The 14943-nt window shown below is 43.6% G+C and overlaps 1 protein-coding gene and 1 pseudogene across 3 annotated transcripts in view; both read left to right on the top strand.

Moving 5' to 3' along the window:
• LOC126253116 (F-box/LRR-repeat protein 2) overlaps positions 1-14943 on the top strand; it is a 719590-nt gene that overhangs the window by 401496 nt on the left and 303151 nt on the right. The window lies entirely within an intron of this gene.
• Positions 603-720, top strand: LOC126254291 (5S ribosomal RNA; annotated as a pseudogene).

Here is a 14943-nt window from a genome sequence, read left to right as displayed (position 1 = left end):
GAGTATATATTGAATAGAATTTAAAATATAATTTTAAAGTGATAAGTGAACTAAAGAATAAATAATGTATTTGAGTTTACATACTGGTTTTGAAGTCTGAAAAAGACAGAAGGAAAGGAAAAAGGGATTTGGAGATACATAAAAACTAAAAGAATGAAGGAGGCAGTGTGGACAGCAGAATGTACAGAAGTTTAGTAAGAAGCGTAGTCGTCATCACGACCACCATCATCATATCATCATCATCCTCATCGTCAACAACAACAGTAACAACAAGAACGAGGGATGACACGCCCACGAGACGACGCGCTGTATTACGTTGGCTCTGTCTAATTTTTCCAGTCTCTTGGAACACCATGTGAACACAATCTGTGTCTGCAGAAGGGACTCGTTTTCTACGCTACTCGCTCAGTCAAGGATCCTGGCGTGGCCGTTTTAGACGTCGTCGTCACATCATTAGCCCATTTGCTTCGCCTACGTCTCACGATGTTTGTAAGCAATTCAGTCACTCATTCTTTATTTAATTGCTGTCTTAAGTCTCTTAAATCTCTGGCGGGTCTAAAAATTTGTCTCAATTTAATTATTCACATCTTATTTGAAGTGAAGGCAACGGCCTTGACGCAGTGGATACACCGGTTCCCGTTAGATCACCGAAGTTAAGCGCTGTCGGGCGTGGCCGGCACTTGGATGGGTGACCATCCGCGCCGCCATGCGCTGTTGCCATTTTTCGGGATGCACTCAGCCTCGTGATGCCAACTGAGGAGCTACTCGACCGAATAGTAGCGGCTCCGGTCAAAGAAAACCATCGTAACGACCGGGAGAGCGGTGTGCTGACCACACGCCCGTCCTATCCGCATCCTCAGCTGAGGATGACACAGCGGTCGGATGGTCCCGATGGGCCACTTGTGGCCTGCAAACGGAGTGCTTTATTTGAAGTAAAAATGTTATGAAACATATCACGCAATGCTTCAAATAAAATAATTACGAATAAACGTCAATCCATGGCTCCCAAATAGCATTAAAAGACAAAAGCATTTTTATTTATAGATATGTGGTTGGTTTTTATTTCGAAAGCAGTCTAGAGGCAAATTATCTAACTAATGAGGGGTAAGTACTTGTCCATTCAGAACGATTTTAAGTTTGTGTGCGGAAGCATTATTACTGTCTTACACCTAATACATAAAATTGAACATTTGTTTCTTCGTCTTCTGTGTGTGTCTGTACCAATGATCCGATTGCACTGAAGTTTTGGTGAATTACTGGTTGCACGCTCTCCAAAGTTTCTGTGACATCAAGAACCACCTACCACCAATAGAGATGGGGATGAAAAGGGAGTGATATAGGAACTGAACTCATGAACGGCGGGTGCAATTTAACGGAATTTTAAATATACATTACTTATTATGTGTACGAAAATCCTGTGGGATACGCTTACTACCGCCGGCTGAATGAGTGAGGATTCGAACAGGTGACATATAGTTCGAGAACAGCCTGTTGGCATTTCTGTCCTGCAGAAGTCAACTACTTAGTTATGCTTTAATATTATGAACCGCGATCTGTATCTTATTAGCGTTGTCCAGTGCTTCAGCCTCATCCTGAGAATACGCACTACAGCTAGCCAATAGTTGTGCCAGTGCGTTTCGGAGCCAAATGCCACGCGAGATGGCTCAATACCACAGATACATTTAACGTCCTCCCTGTAGTCGGATGTTAAACCAGCATGCAACAGAGAATCTGACAGTTGTCAACGACTGTACTACTTCTCGAACCGGCAGTGGATGGATTACAAGTTTCCTCAGAATTCAGATGAAACTTCTGGGCGAAATTCGCTAGAGATGCGGATGAAATATGTGCACAGACATGTGTGATATACACTGAAGCGCCAAATAAGCTGGTATAGGCATGCGTATTCAAATACAGAGGTACATAATCAGCAGAATACGGCGCTGCGGTCAGCAATGCGTATAAGACACAAGTGTCTGGCGAGGTTGCCAGATCTGTTAGTGCTGGCATAGTGGCAGGTTATCAAGATTTAAGTGAGTTTGAACGTGGTGTTATAGTCGGCACACAAGTTATGAGACACAGCATCTCCGTGCTAGCGATGAAGTGGGGATTATCCTGTACGACCATTTCACGAGTGTACTGTGAATATCACGAATCCGGTAAAACATCAAATCTCCGACATCTCCTGGAAGTACAGGACCAACGACTGAAGAGAATCGTTCAACCTGACAGAAGTGCAACCCTTCCGGAAACTCCTGCAGATTTCAGTGCTGGGCCATCAACAAGTGTCAGCGTGCGGACCATTCAACGAAACATCATCGATATGGGCTTTCGGAACCGAAGGCCCACTCGTGTACCCCTGATAACTGCACGACACGACGCTTAACGCCTCGCCTGGGACCGTCAACACTGTCATTGGACTATTGATGACTGGAAACATGTTGCCTGGTCGGACCAGTCCCGTTTCAAATTGTATGGACATGTACGGGTATGGAGACAAGAATCCAGACTCTGCATGTCAGCAGGGGACTCTTCAAGCTGGTGGAGGCTCTGTAATGGTGTGGATTCAAATGGCTCTGAGCACTATGCGACTTAACTTCTGAGGTCATCAGTCCCCTAGAACTTAGAACTACCTAAACCTAACTAACCTAAGGACATCACACACATCCATGCCCGAGGCAGGATTCGAACCTGCGACCGTAGGGGTCGCGCGGTTTCAGACTGTAGCGCCTAGAACCGCTCGGCCACATAGGCCGGCTAATGGTGTGGGGCGTGTTTAGTTGAAATGGTATTGATCTCTGACACGTCTAGATACGACTCTGACAGGTGACACGTACGTAAATGTTCTATCTGATCACCTGCGTCCATTTATGTATATTGTGCATCTCAACGGATTTGTGCAATTCTAGCAGGACAATGTGTCAGACAACACGTGCAGAATCGCTACAGAGTGGCTCTAGGAACACTCTTCTGGGTTTAAACACTTCCACTGGCCACCAATCTCCCAAGACATAAACATTATTGAACATATCTGGGATGCCTTCCGACGTGCTGCCTCTCGTACTCTTACGGATTTATGGACAGCCCTGCAGGATTCGACGTCAATTCCCTGCAGCACTACTTCAGACATTAGTCGAGTCCATGTCACGTAGTTCTGCGGCGCTTCTGCATGCTCGCGGGGCCCTACACGATATTAGGCAGGTGTACAATTTTCTTTCGCTCTTCAGCTTATATTATCCTGACAGCGGATACCGGTATCACTATGAAAGCAATTTTCTGTAACTGATTTCGTTCCATAATCAACAGTGAGCTTATTTTGCTACTTTATTATTGGTTCTTCGTTGTGGACACGCGATCCATTAACATTTCACACAACATTAAAAAAAAGCCTAAAATCTTTTCAAAGTAAGTGGCCAACAAGTCCTTAGAGTAGAAGTAAAAAAAAAAAAAAAAAAAAAAGAAATGGAAAAGAGGGAACGAACATTAATAAGTATTTCACTGGGTAAGTAGCTTACTGTAGGTGTCGAAACAAACTGCCGTTTTGTTCTCGACTCCGTTCCAATCCAGAACGAATGCTAGGTGTAGTGCGCAGCACATCATATAACCCATCAAGTGCAGAGAAGGCTTGCCTGATGTGATTTTTCATCTCGTCGCTGTTTTGACTTTGTTCTTTGTACATATTATCCTTCATTGTAGCTCAGAAACAGAAGTGACGACAGGCAGATCAGGCGGCCTACCTAATCGTTCAACACATATATCTGGCTACTGTTTTACTAGAGAGATGATCCCGAACAGCTTCGCGCACAGATGCGGTGCAGTATGTGGGTGCACCATCCTGTTGCACCCATATCACTTGCATCGCTCTTAAATTAATATCGTCGAGCAGAGCAGGCAGTTCGCCCCGAAGGAAACTGGTGTACATCTTTCCCGTTCCATCTGCTTTAGAAATGGGAACCAATGACACGCTTATCGATCATGTCACCCCAGCAATTGACAGTCCAACAGTGTTGATGATCCGCCTCACGCAACCAGTCGGGGTTCACGGAACCCAGTAGTGTTTGACAGTACGATTTGACGCATATGTACTGCAAAACGTTGACTCGTTTGTGAACAAAGTATCTTCACTAAAGGAAAGAGGATGGCGTAATGCCCACTCACAAAATATTAACCGGTTGGGCTTGTCATCCACTGAAAGCCTTTGGTGCACGTGCCGACAGTATGGGAGCATTTTTGAGTCTTTCAGTATGCGATGCACCGTGCTGCGTGAGATTTGTAATTCTCTCGCGAGCATTCTGGTACTACTGTGTAGATCTGTGTATACCATATCCAAAGCAATGACGTTGATTTTCATTTCGCACAGGCCTGCTTTCACTGTCGTTTCGAGCTCATTGTGCTATAGCCGTGCGGTTATGGGCGCTACAGTCTGGAGCCGAGCGACCGCTACGGTCGCAGGTTCGAATCCTGCCTCGGGCATGGATGTGTGTGATGTCCTTAGGTTAGTTAGGTTTAATTAGTTCTACGTTCTAGGCGACTGATGACCTCAGAAGTTAAGTCGCATAGTGCTCAGAGCCATTTGAACCATATTTGATCAGATTACCTTTCTACGTAGACGTCTCTGGCAACTTCATTACACATGCCGAAACAAATAAAATTGGTATTACGGAATTTTGTGGGAAAGTTCTTGTTTGTAGCTGGCGTCAGTGCAAACAAATGCTGCCGGTCACAACTTAACTTTTTTGCGACGTCTAATGTCAACGGAAAAGCTTGCACAAGAAAATCTTTGTACACTACCTTCGTTTTTATTCTTATCATACTTTGGTACTTTTTATGGAATAAAATCTTACGAGCACTTATCCATTATCAAAATAATGTCTGTTACTTTGCAAGCTGTCGCTTGGTTTAATCATAAATATATGTCTGAGTATTGCTAAATGTTGTTATCTGGACAGAAAGAAAAGTATTACCTTCTCAATAACCTTGAAATTGTGAGTCACACTCTTAATTTTTATTTATGAGTTAGTGAAATTACTCATGGCACTTCTGTTGCCTATGCCTTTGGTCACTTTCAGAATTCTAACTAATAATCAAATTAATTACTTAAAAAGACTGAACCTTGAATTGCTGGTGTACTCATGTACAACCACAATAAAATAAATACAGTGAGTAATTGAGGCAGTTTGAATGAGAACAGTGGCGTATTTAAGTCAACAAAAATAATGACCACTTTTATTAATCCTTTTATAACTACAACGGGTTGATAACTCTTAGCTACACAAAAAATGACAAAATAAATCAGAAAGGGGATGGTACTTGATTGATAAAGCATTCATTGGGGTGGAAGCTACACAAATTCTCCCCTGAATTAATCCCTTTTACAACGCAATCTGACTTTGTTTAAACGAATCCACTGTGAGGCCCAGCTCTATTGAAATGGAATTAGCTACGACCAAGTACACCACAAACTAAGGTTCACTGGAGAATAGGGAGTTACGAATATCATTTAACAACCCTACGCCGGTGCAGCAGTTTCTAACCTTTCACCTTGATTCCGGCGGCAGCGGAAAGCGGCGAGCTGCGGACTGTGGACGAGGAACGGTGCGCTGCGGCAGCTGTAATGTTCTGACGCGTCCGCGAAAATTTGCAAACTACATGGACCGGAAATTTGATTATCAGAACGTGGGAAACTTCCCTATCAGAGTCCCGAAATCATGGCAGATTTCAGTGTGAAGTGCACCAATTCGCTGGTCTGACGAAACCAATGTGACTCACAGCACAATGGTGCATATTGGAACTGTCAAACATCAGACGACTGACTCAGGACGAATAAGTTCACTCTTGTGAAACACACAATATGTCTGAGATGATATGCAGCTCCTTTGTCGATACAGTTGGAAACACACCACAAGTCTCACCCACTAGAGAGAAACTTGAAGTTCTCCAGCAGGGGGGAGGACCAGAAGACGAAGAAGGCAAAGAATCACAACCACTTTCCACAAACCCTTGGTACGGCAGCCTTATTAGCTAAAGAGAAACCACCCCCGCATTGCACAAACCAATCGAACCATCTTCTATTCATTGAATCTCCCTTCTTGACTGTTCTGTTGGCCTAGTAACCAGTCCAGGCACAGCACAGGGGTTCCCAAACAGGAAAGGAGCCAATCAATGACTCCTAATCTCTCTTGTCTGTAAAAAGGAGGTTTCAGGCTAGAGAAGCGTCTTTCTCAAAGTAAGCATGGGCATTTTTTTGGTAAAAAAGAAACATCCACCTAGAAGCGACCACAGTCCCTCATTTACAGAGAGATCTAATCTCTCCAGGCTGACCATTTCCAACTTCTGAAAGAAGGCTGTTAAGCTTACCAGACAGTCATGCCTGTGAAGTATATGTGTTTTCGCCACTCGCTAAAAAACCTGGTGACCTCCTGGCACCAGGTGAGTTACAGTCTTGCCTGCACTGAAAAACGTGCGCCAGCCGCTCTGCCCGTGTCGTCCCAGTTTCTAACATGAGAATGCACAGAGTTTTATAACTTTGCCACTGCTCGCACAAAAGCTCAGTTTACAGCCACCTCTCTTAAATGTGTTCCTCCACCCACTTTCCGCCAACTGCCCGCCTTTGCGACGGGCTGCCTCCTGGCCCAGGCAAAATGTTTTTGCAAACCGGCGCACACCTGCTCTGACCCTAAGTGGGAGAAGGAAGTGCTACGCCCAGGAGTCTTTCTACAGGTACAGAACGCAGCTTCCCAGAATCATTCACACAGCTAGGTAGTTGCACTCAGTATTTATGGCCCTCAATCCGTCTCTTTCCCCATTTTCTGTCACCTCCACTACGGAACCTCGGGTACAAGTCCTCTAAAGGTAACAGATGCAGCTATAAGAACATTCTGCCCACAATTTCCTGATGTAAAAAAGTCGCAAACCAGACATGGCAAATGTAGTTTTGGGAAACACCGACATCCTGACCTAAATTATGAATATTAATTTGATTGACAGTGTTGTTAAAGTGAGAGAGTGGGATGCCACCTCTCAGCTTGTACATGTATTCCGCATTGAGATGAGGCGAAAAGAAAATTTACATGTGTCCACTATTAATTCCAGATTCTCACAGCACTTCTATCGGTAAACATTTTCCCGCCACGTCTTCCTTGTCACCTTGCCCTGTCTAGAGTAATGCCATGCAGCAGCACTACTCGGCCACTGCTGGGGTACTGGTTATTCTTCGCATTTCACAGCCCCTGTTAATACATATCGATAAACCGATTATCTCACTAGACTAACAGGGGTCTTGTCTGTCAAATGGACTTGTTCAATACCACTTTAAAAATAATTTTATTTACAACAGGAAACAAACCGACATTTTCCGTACCGGCCGCGGTGGCCGGCGGGTCTAGGCGCTTCAGTCCGGAACCGCGCTGCTGCTGCGGTCGCAGGTTCGAATCCTGCCTCGGGCATGGGTGTGTGTGATGTCCTTAGGTTAGTTAGGTTTAAGTAGTTGTAAGTTCTAGGGGACTGATGACCTAAGATGTTAAGTCCCATAGTGCTCAGAGCCATTTGAACCATTTTTGACATTTTCCGTTGACATTAGACGTCGCAGCATAAAGATGATGGGCAGCATTTGTTTTGGCTGATTTCAGCTACACATTGCAAAGACGAACCTGCAAATATCTGCCGAAACAACAGTGGAAATGCACCTGACTACTCTTAAGAGAGACAGCCTGTATGTACAGTATGTTAGGGGTACGAGTGCAGATATTACTGTTGATGACTGAGGACAGTGTTCTCAACAACGTTACATCAGTATTTACTTCATTTGCATATTAATAGTAATGATATTACGAGCAGTAATTTTTAGGTTGGTTAGTACCTCCAAATACGTGTGGCACAAGCAAGTCACTAATGTTTCTTTTCCCCTGGGCAGCAGGTCAGGTATTGAAGTGTGGACACAAAACTAATAGTTTATGCTGACAGGTGTAGTCCACTTCTTGGCGTAGTTACGGCTGTGCAGGAAACATCAGTTAGTAAATAATGCAATGTGTTTGCGGGAAGAATGTAAGACGCAGAGAAAAATCAACTAACACACTGAAGTAGATATATATTAAGGTACCATTCACCACAATATTTGTAGCTAGTAGCTACACTACGTGATCAAAAGTATCCGGACAGTCCCAAAAACATACGTTTTTCATATTAGGTGCATTGTGCTGTCACCTGCTGCCAGGTACTCCATATCAGCTACCTCAGTATTCATTAGACATCGTGAGAAAGCAGGGTCAAAGAGTCTGCTGCTAGATGTCAAGATCGACTTCTCTTCAGTTATCGATAATCAATTGTGAAATTATATGACAAACTGGAAGAGAGCTTTACCTTTATCTACCTTAATTACAATTTAATGACTGCCCCTTGCCGTGTTACGTGTTTGTACGGCCTTGACGCGACGTGCCGGAATCCCGCCCGCAGTGTGTGCCGTGAGCGGCGGTCACCTGCGTTGTTGTGGACAGCCAGCGCCCCTGGCGGCGGCGGCGTGGCGCGCCGCTACCCTGTCCGCTTATTTCGGGACGAGACGACACGCGTAATAAAGGGGCCGGCCACCGGCTCCTCACCTCGGAACCTGCCCACCTGAGTCAGCGGCGCGCGGCTGCACGCACCTTGAAAGTGACTGTTTAAAATTTTATTACGCTTCTGCATGTACAGGCTGTAAGCTTTGTGACAGAGGGATTTCCTGTTCTGTTTTTAGTCGTATATTAGGGATTTCATTCTTTCCCCTCTCATATGAAACGTGGGATGAAGGACTGCATGGCGCTGTGCCCGCAATTATTAGTCTTTCTATGACAAACATCAATGGGGCGATATCTGCAGGGGTGAAATCCTTGAAAACTGGGTCTTTGTGCTTTCAGTACAACGTTTCAGAGATACACGCTTACACGAAAGACAGCTCACTTCCTTCCAATAAGAAATTCCGTCTTCCTAGACTTCCTAAGCGCTTTTGACACTTTTGACAATATTGCCAACCAGTAACCAATAACCGATCGTTTGGAGTACCTTGACTGATACGTGACTGGTTCGACGAGTATTTGAGTAACAGAACACAGTACGCTCTACCGCACGATAAACAGGAAGGAAAGTAACATCGCCTACGCACACAGCAAGCGTGATAAAAAAGTTTATACTTGTGGTGCAAGCCTTTGTCCACACTATTGATATGACTGCAAGTGACTGCAGCCTTTCTTCACTTAAAACTTCCGGGCTGACAGGCCGTGGTCGAAGTATAAAACTCTCTCCTGACGTTTCGTCTCCGACTGCGGGAGACATCCTCGGAGGTAAAGCACTTCAGCACCGGGAGGGGCAGGGTGGTGGGCCCATTCCTCCCGGCCGCCTTTTACTGGCAGGAAAGGACCGTGGTACTCGTTCTACAGCATGCTGACTGGACCTCTGCTCGTCCTGGAGGGACTGGAGCTAGCAAAAACCCCCGCCCGTATCCAGAATTGACCCCAAGACATCCAAGTCCGTAGTCTACTGCTCTATCCCCCTTTTTCTAAAATCTCATTTTGTTCGTTATTGTTCGTTGTACTTGTTCGGGGCGGACGTCCCATGGCATCTGTTCAAGTTGTTCGTTGATCCATTCACTCATTTTTGTTATTACTGATGGGAGCTAATCCTCTGACCGAACAAGCTGAGCTATCGTGCCGCCAATCAAGAACTTCAATACAGTGTTGCCCTCTAGACCACCACGGCGCACAGGAAGCGCAATTGGAACGCTAATATTGTCAATGTATAAGGGACAGTCAGATAAGAATGAGACAGTTTGGAAAAAATTAAATAAACTGTTTATTATTTCAAAAGTAATCGCCATCAGTGTTAACAGGTTTATCCTACTGTGAGACAAGATAATCAGTACCGCCACAAAAAAAGGTTTACGGTTGCTTACGGGACCATGATCCTACCTAGGCGTTCATCTCTTCGTCCTAAGTAAATCGACGGCCACGAATATTTTTCTTCATGGTACAAAAATATGGAAATCGCATCAGGAGAGATCAGGACCGTATAGAAGGGTGTGCAAGGGCCTCCCAACAAAACTTCTGCAGCGTACTTGAAACAGCTTCTACAGAGTTCTCGAAAAAACTTCTTCAGAAACAAGCTACCAACAAAATGCTCGCCCACATGCTGTCAAGGTTGTTTCGAGTACGGTGCACAAGTTTTGGTGTGAACGCCTTTCACATCCTCCATCCAATCTCGATTTCTCCCAGTGTGATTTCCATAATTTTGAACCCATGAAGATCGTATCGTCGATTTGCTTTGGAAGAAGAGGTGCACGCTTGGGTAGAATCATGGCTCCGTATACAGCCGCAATCATTTTTACATGAAGGCACTGACCGCCTTTCAGAAATGTATTAAGAGCTATTGTGATTACTTTTGAAATAATAAACAGTTTTCTTACTTTTTCCCATCTGTCTAGTTTTTATTTGACTGCCCCTTACACATACACGATTTATTAACAGCAGCATTACGATCTTCTTTGCTGACGACAATGTAATGAGCCGGAAATGTTTGTATTCTAAGGAAACGCGGGCAACGGCCTTGCTGCAGTGGATACACCGCTTCCCGTCAGATCACCGAAGTTAAGCTCTGTCGGGCGTGGCCGGCACTTGGATGGGTGACCATCCGGGCCGCCATGCGTTGTTGCCATTTTTCGGGGGGCACTCAGCCTAGTGATGCCAATTGAGGAGCTACTCGACCGAATAGTAGCGGCTCCGGCCAAAGAAAACCATCATAACGACCGGGAGAGCGGTGTGCTGAACACACGCCCCTCCTATTCGCATCCTCAGCAGAGGATGACCCGGCGGTCGGATGGTCCCGATGGGCCACTTGTGGCCTGAAGACGGAGTGCTTTAAGGAAACGCAGAGCGACTTGGACGGAATTTCGACATGTTGTAATTAAGGATAGGTCTTATGAAATATGTTTAAGTGGAAAATAATACCCTGCAAAACGAAGAAAGAAACCAGTACAATGTGATTAAAGTGGTTGCGTTTTAGATCGTGTCGTAGCGTTTAAGTCTGTAAGTGTAATACTACAAAGCGATATGAAATGGGACAACGAACGCGTAAAATCGGTAGTAGTGAAGACCAATGAAAAACGATGATTTGTTGCGAGGCTGCTGGAAATGTCGAATGCACCTGCACAAAAAACCACATACAAGACGCCAGAGCCACAACAGTAACTACAACAGCAGACATCAAACAAATTCAGTTGAGCGCTCCTAGCATCAAGTCAGGTCACTGTTATCCAAACTAAAGTGTAATCTTTGGAAGAAAGAGGCACATAGACTGTTATTACTGTCAGTACGCGAGTGTAATATCGATACCATGGATACGAAGTGCCCTCCACGATGCACTGTACAGTGGTTGGCGGAATGTATGTCCATATGTAGGTGTGGATGTGCAGATGTTATATGTCTTTCTCATTTTTTTAACTCTCCCCTGCTCCTCAAACAAGCCTGCCACTATTCATACTGCACTTCTTCATACTGTCTCAAAGTTTTTTGCCATTCCTTTTTGCAGACGATACTACTGTTATAATATGTAATCCCAATGGTAAGAAAGCAACAGAAGAAATTGTTGATACACGTTTTTAAACAATTATTAATTTTCCCTTAATTTTGAGAAAACACTGTTTTCACTTCTCTACAATAAATACAGTCATACCAACGGTTGTCGCTACGCATGGACAGAGGTCTATAAACCGCAAAGAATGTTTAATTTTTTTTTTGTGGGATCTAAAATTTAAAAACCTCTCTCACACCGGCCTGATTTAGCTTCACTGATCAGGATAGTAAAAACATGCGTATGTTAAGGGAATTTTCAATCACAAAGCAGGCTTGTCACATTCACACAGTTCAATACTGTTCTATCCTGATTAAATTGAGCTTAACTTAAATTCCATAAGGCAGTGAAGCAATTTCGAAGTCTCGGTGCGACGAAAATTGTCAGTCGATCTCCTGGAAACATTTGTAATAATTATTAACTTTCGGTGATCACATGGGGAAGACCGGAGATCTGCTGGTAAGACTGTGTTAGCCTATTTATTTGAAGTAACTGGATATCTTGAGCATACAAAACGGCAGGTTCGTCCAGTGTAAATCAGACGTTCCCCACTGATCCCGTGCAACACAGCGTAGTAAGCAGACACTGTCAATAATAGTAATCCGTTAAATAATACGCGAACACACTTACTTTAGTTTAGTTCATGTATTAAATTCCTTCTCATACAGAATCTCATCAAGATGGCGACTAGCTCAACAATACATACATATACATCCTCCTTCTTTCACGACTAATCGTCAAGAATTCCTTCATTCTTTTCATAAGAGAAAACATAGATAGCAGAGAAGCTATTCCATGGAGTAAATGGACGCTCCAAGGAATAATTGGGCTTGAAACTACTTTGCATTGATAATCGGTAAGATAGGAAGAGATATTTCGAGATATGTACTGAGTTACATAATTTATAAAATTTTCTGAAAATATCGCGGAGAGACTGCTGCAAGAGACATTACAAATGGTCCTGATTTTTGGATGTACATGCTGATGAAAATTTGAACTGAATAAAACATACTTACTGAGCTTCTCAAACAATTAAGTTCAGCTACTTTTACTCTTGCTAATAGCTGCAGATCTTGGAAATAAACTAATAATATTTGCACTCAATAATCTCTTATGGAATAATTTGATACGGTAACTGAACACTCACAAACAAAGTATTGACCGCACAAAACCGAGCAGGAAGAATAAGAACAATATGTGGTGTTCACCTTCAGTCATACTGAAAGTACATCTTCCAGGTATTTTAACTGCATTTGACGATACATATACATACAGAGTGAATCAGCTAAAACTTGCACCGCAAATATTGCGGAAATGGAAAGTACTATTGATGTGAGGTTTTCACAGAATGGATTGGTACTCAGGAGCTCGTATTGTTAGCCAGTCATCAGATTCTATTAATACTTAGAATGTGTATTTTTTGTCCAAACATACGCTTTATTAAATGGAACCGTGCTTATTGACATCAACAGAATAAAGGTAGGGTAAACCAGAAAGTTAGTGGTGTTTGTTGCAGAATTCTAGTGCGAGTCGTTTACGAAATATCGTATTTTGAAAAGTTCCTACAGCGATACTTGTACAATATCTTGGTAGCACACAATAAAGAACAACACAAGTGCATACACTAGTTACGTAGCTTCTGCGCACTAACGAGACAACTGACCATCACAGGTTGTGTTCAAAGTGACCACCGGCAGCGGCAATACGCGCTTTCAGTCTGGTATGGAACGACTGCTGAACACGTGCTAGCATTTCTGCGATGTCCGACATGTTACAGTACAACGTCGTTGCATATCATCGGGTGTAGTTGGTGTATCCCTGCAGACGGCATCTTTCAGATTTCCCCGCAGAAAAAAAGTCGACAGGCATCAAATCCGGGGAACGAGTCTACCAAAATTGTAGGTCCTCTGCGTCCAGTCTAACGATGTGGAAACAATTGGTGAAGACATGCTTCGTACACTACGGGCTGGAGAGCCATAATGTTGGTGACACAGGTTCTTTCTAGTATGCGGAGGGCCGTCTTCTAGTATCTGTAGAAGATGGTCTGCTAGGAGCTGCGATACTTGGGCGCGTTCAGTGTTCCGTCTATGGAACACGGTCCTATGAGCTGATGGTTCACTATCCCACACCACACGTTCACACACCATCGTCGCTAACGTTCCACCTCACGAAGCCAACGGGGTTTGTCAACAAACCAATAGCGCGTGTTTCGGCGGATTCCATTTGAAGAGTGTACGTTTGCACAAAAATATACTCCTCCTAAATATTATTACAGTCTGCGTATTGGCTAACAATAAGAGCCCCTTACTACCACTTCATTCTGTGACAACCGCACATCAATAACACTTGCCATTTCCGCAATGTTCGAGGTGCAGGTTTTGGGTGAGTCACTTCAAGTCATCACAAATAAACTATCACAGTTTATGAACAGTAGAGATGTTCACAGCTACAACACTAGAAGAAAGAATTAAACATATTATTACTCTTAATTTAAACTGTCTGTGGCTCAGAAAGGAGTTGAATAAAGATCATCAAAATTTTTTGGTCATTTTCCCAATAACACAAAGCGTACAATTCTTTCCATTTCACAGCCGATTTTTTAAAAGCTGGTATCCTTCAAAACTTCTGTGCCTCTCCATTTTCCCAAACCGAATCAGCAGAAATGGCGTGGTTGCTAATCTCAATAGTAAGCAGTACTGCAACGCAGTAACAACCGAAGTGCTGTTGTTGAACAAGTACCTGTGTATCACAGTTGTCACTAAAGTCATCCACTCTAATAGATAATTTAATCTTCGGCTAGATTACACAGTGAAGATTTTTTTCCTCTCCAGGTCATCTTTAACTCCTAAAGGGGTCTATACGTACAACAGACGATATGACCACTTCCTCTGAAGGCAGTTCACTGTGACCTGAATCCTTCCACACTTCATACCTCTGCCACTCTGCGCATTATACCACGGAAAACAGTAAAGCAATAGGTGCAGATGCTCCTGCCGTCGTGAGGTGTTGCCGTACTCTTCTGCATTCGGCAATTTAATCGTACAGTTCCTATATGAGAACATACTGAACAGCCTCATTGAAAGACAGAAGGTAGTTAGTGCCTTAGATTATATTCACGATAAACGTTATGACGTTAAAAAAATATTGCATGGATAAATGAAGACAATATTATTATTCAAGGGGCTTTGTATTGGCCTTGAACATGTTTTTGTTAATATTATTTCTATTCAAGAAGCCCTTCATGGCATGTGAAGGTCTTTAAGAAACGTTCATTTACGTTTGAAAACATTCATGTGGTCGACCAGACATTTTATTTCCATGTGCATTTTGTCATTGTATTTGTCAATATCG

Source organism: Schistocerca nitens, chromosome 4, assembly GCF_023898315.1.
Source record: "Schistocerca nitens isolate TAMUIC-IGC-003100 chromosome 4, iqSchNite1.1, whole genome shotgun sequence".
In the NCBI taxonomy this organism is placed as follows: domain Eukaryota; kingdom Metazoa; phylum Arthropoda; class Insecta; order Orthoptera; family Acrididae; genus Schistocerca; species Schistocerca nitens.
This window is presented reverse-complemented; position numbering and strand designations above follow the sequence as displayed.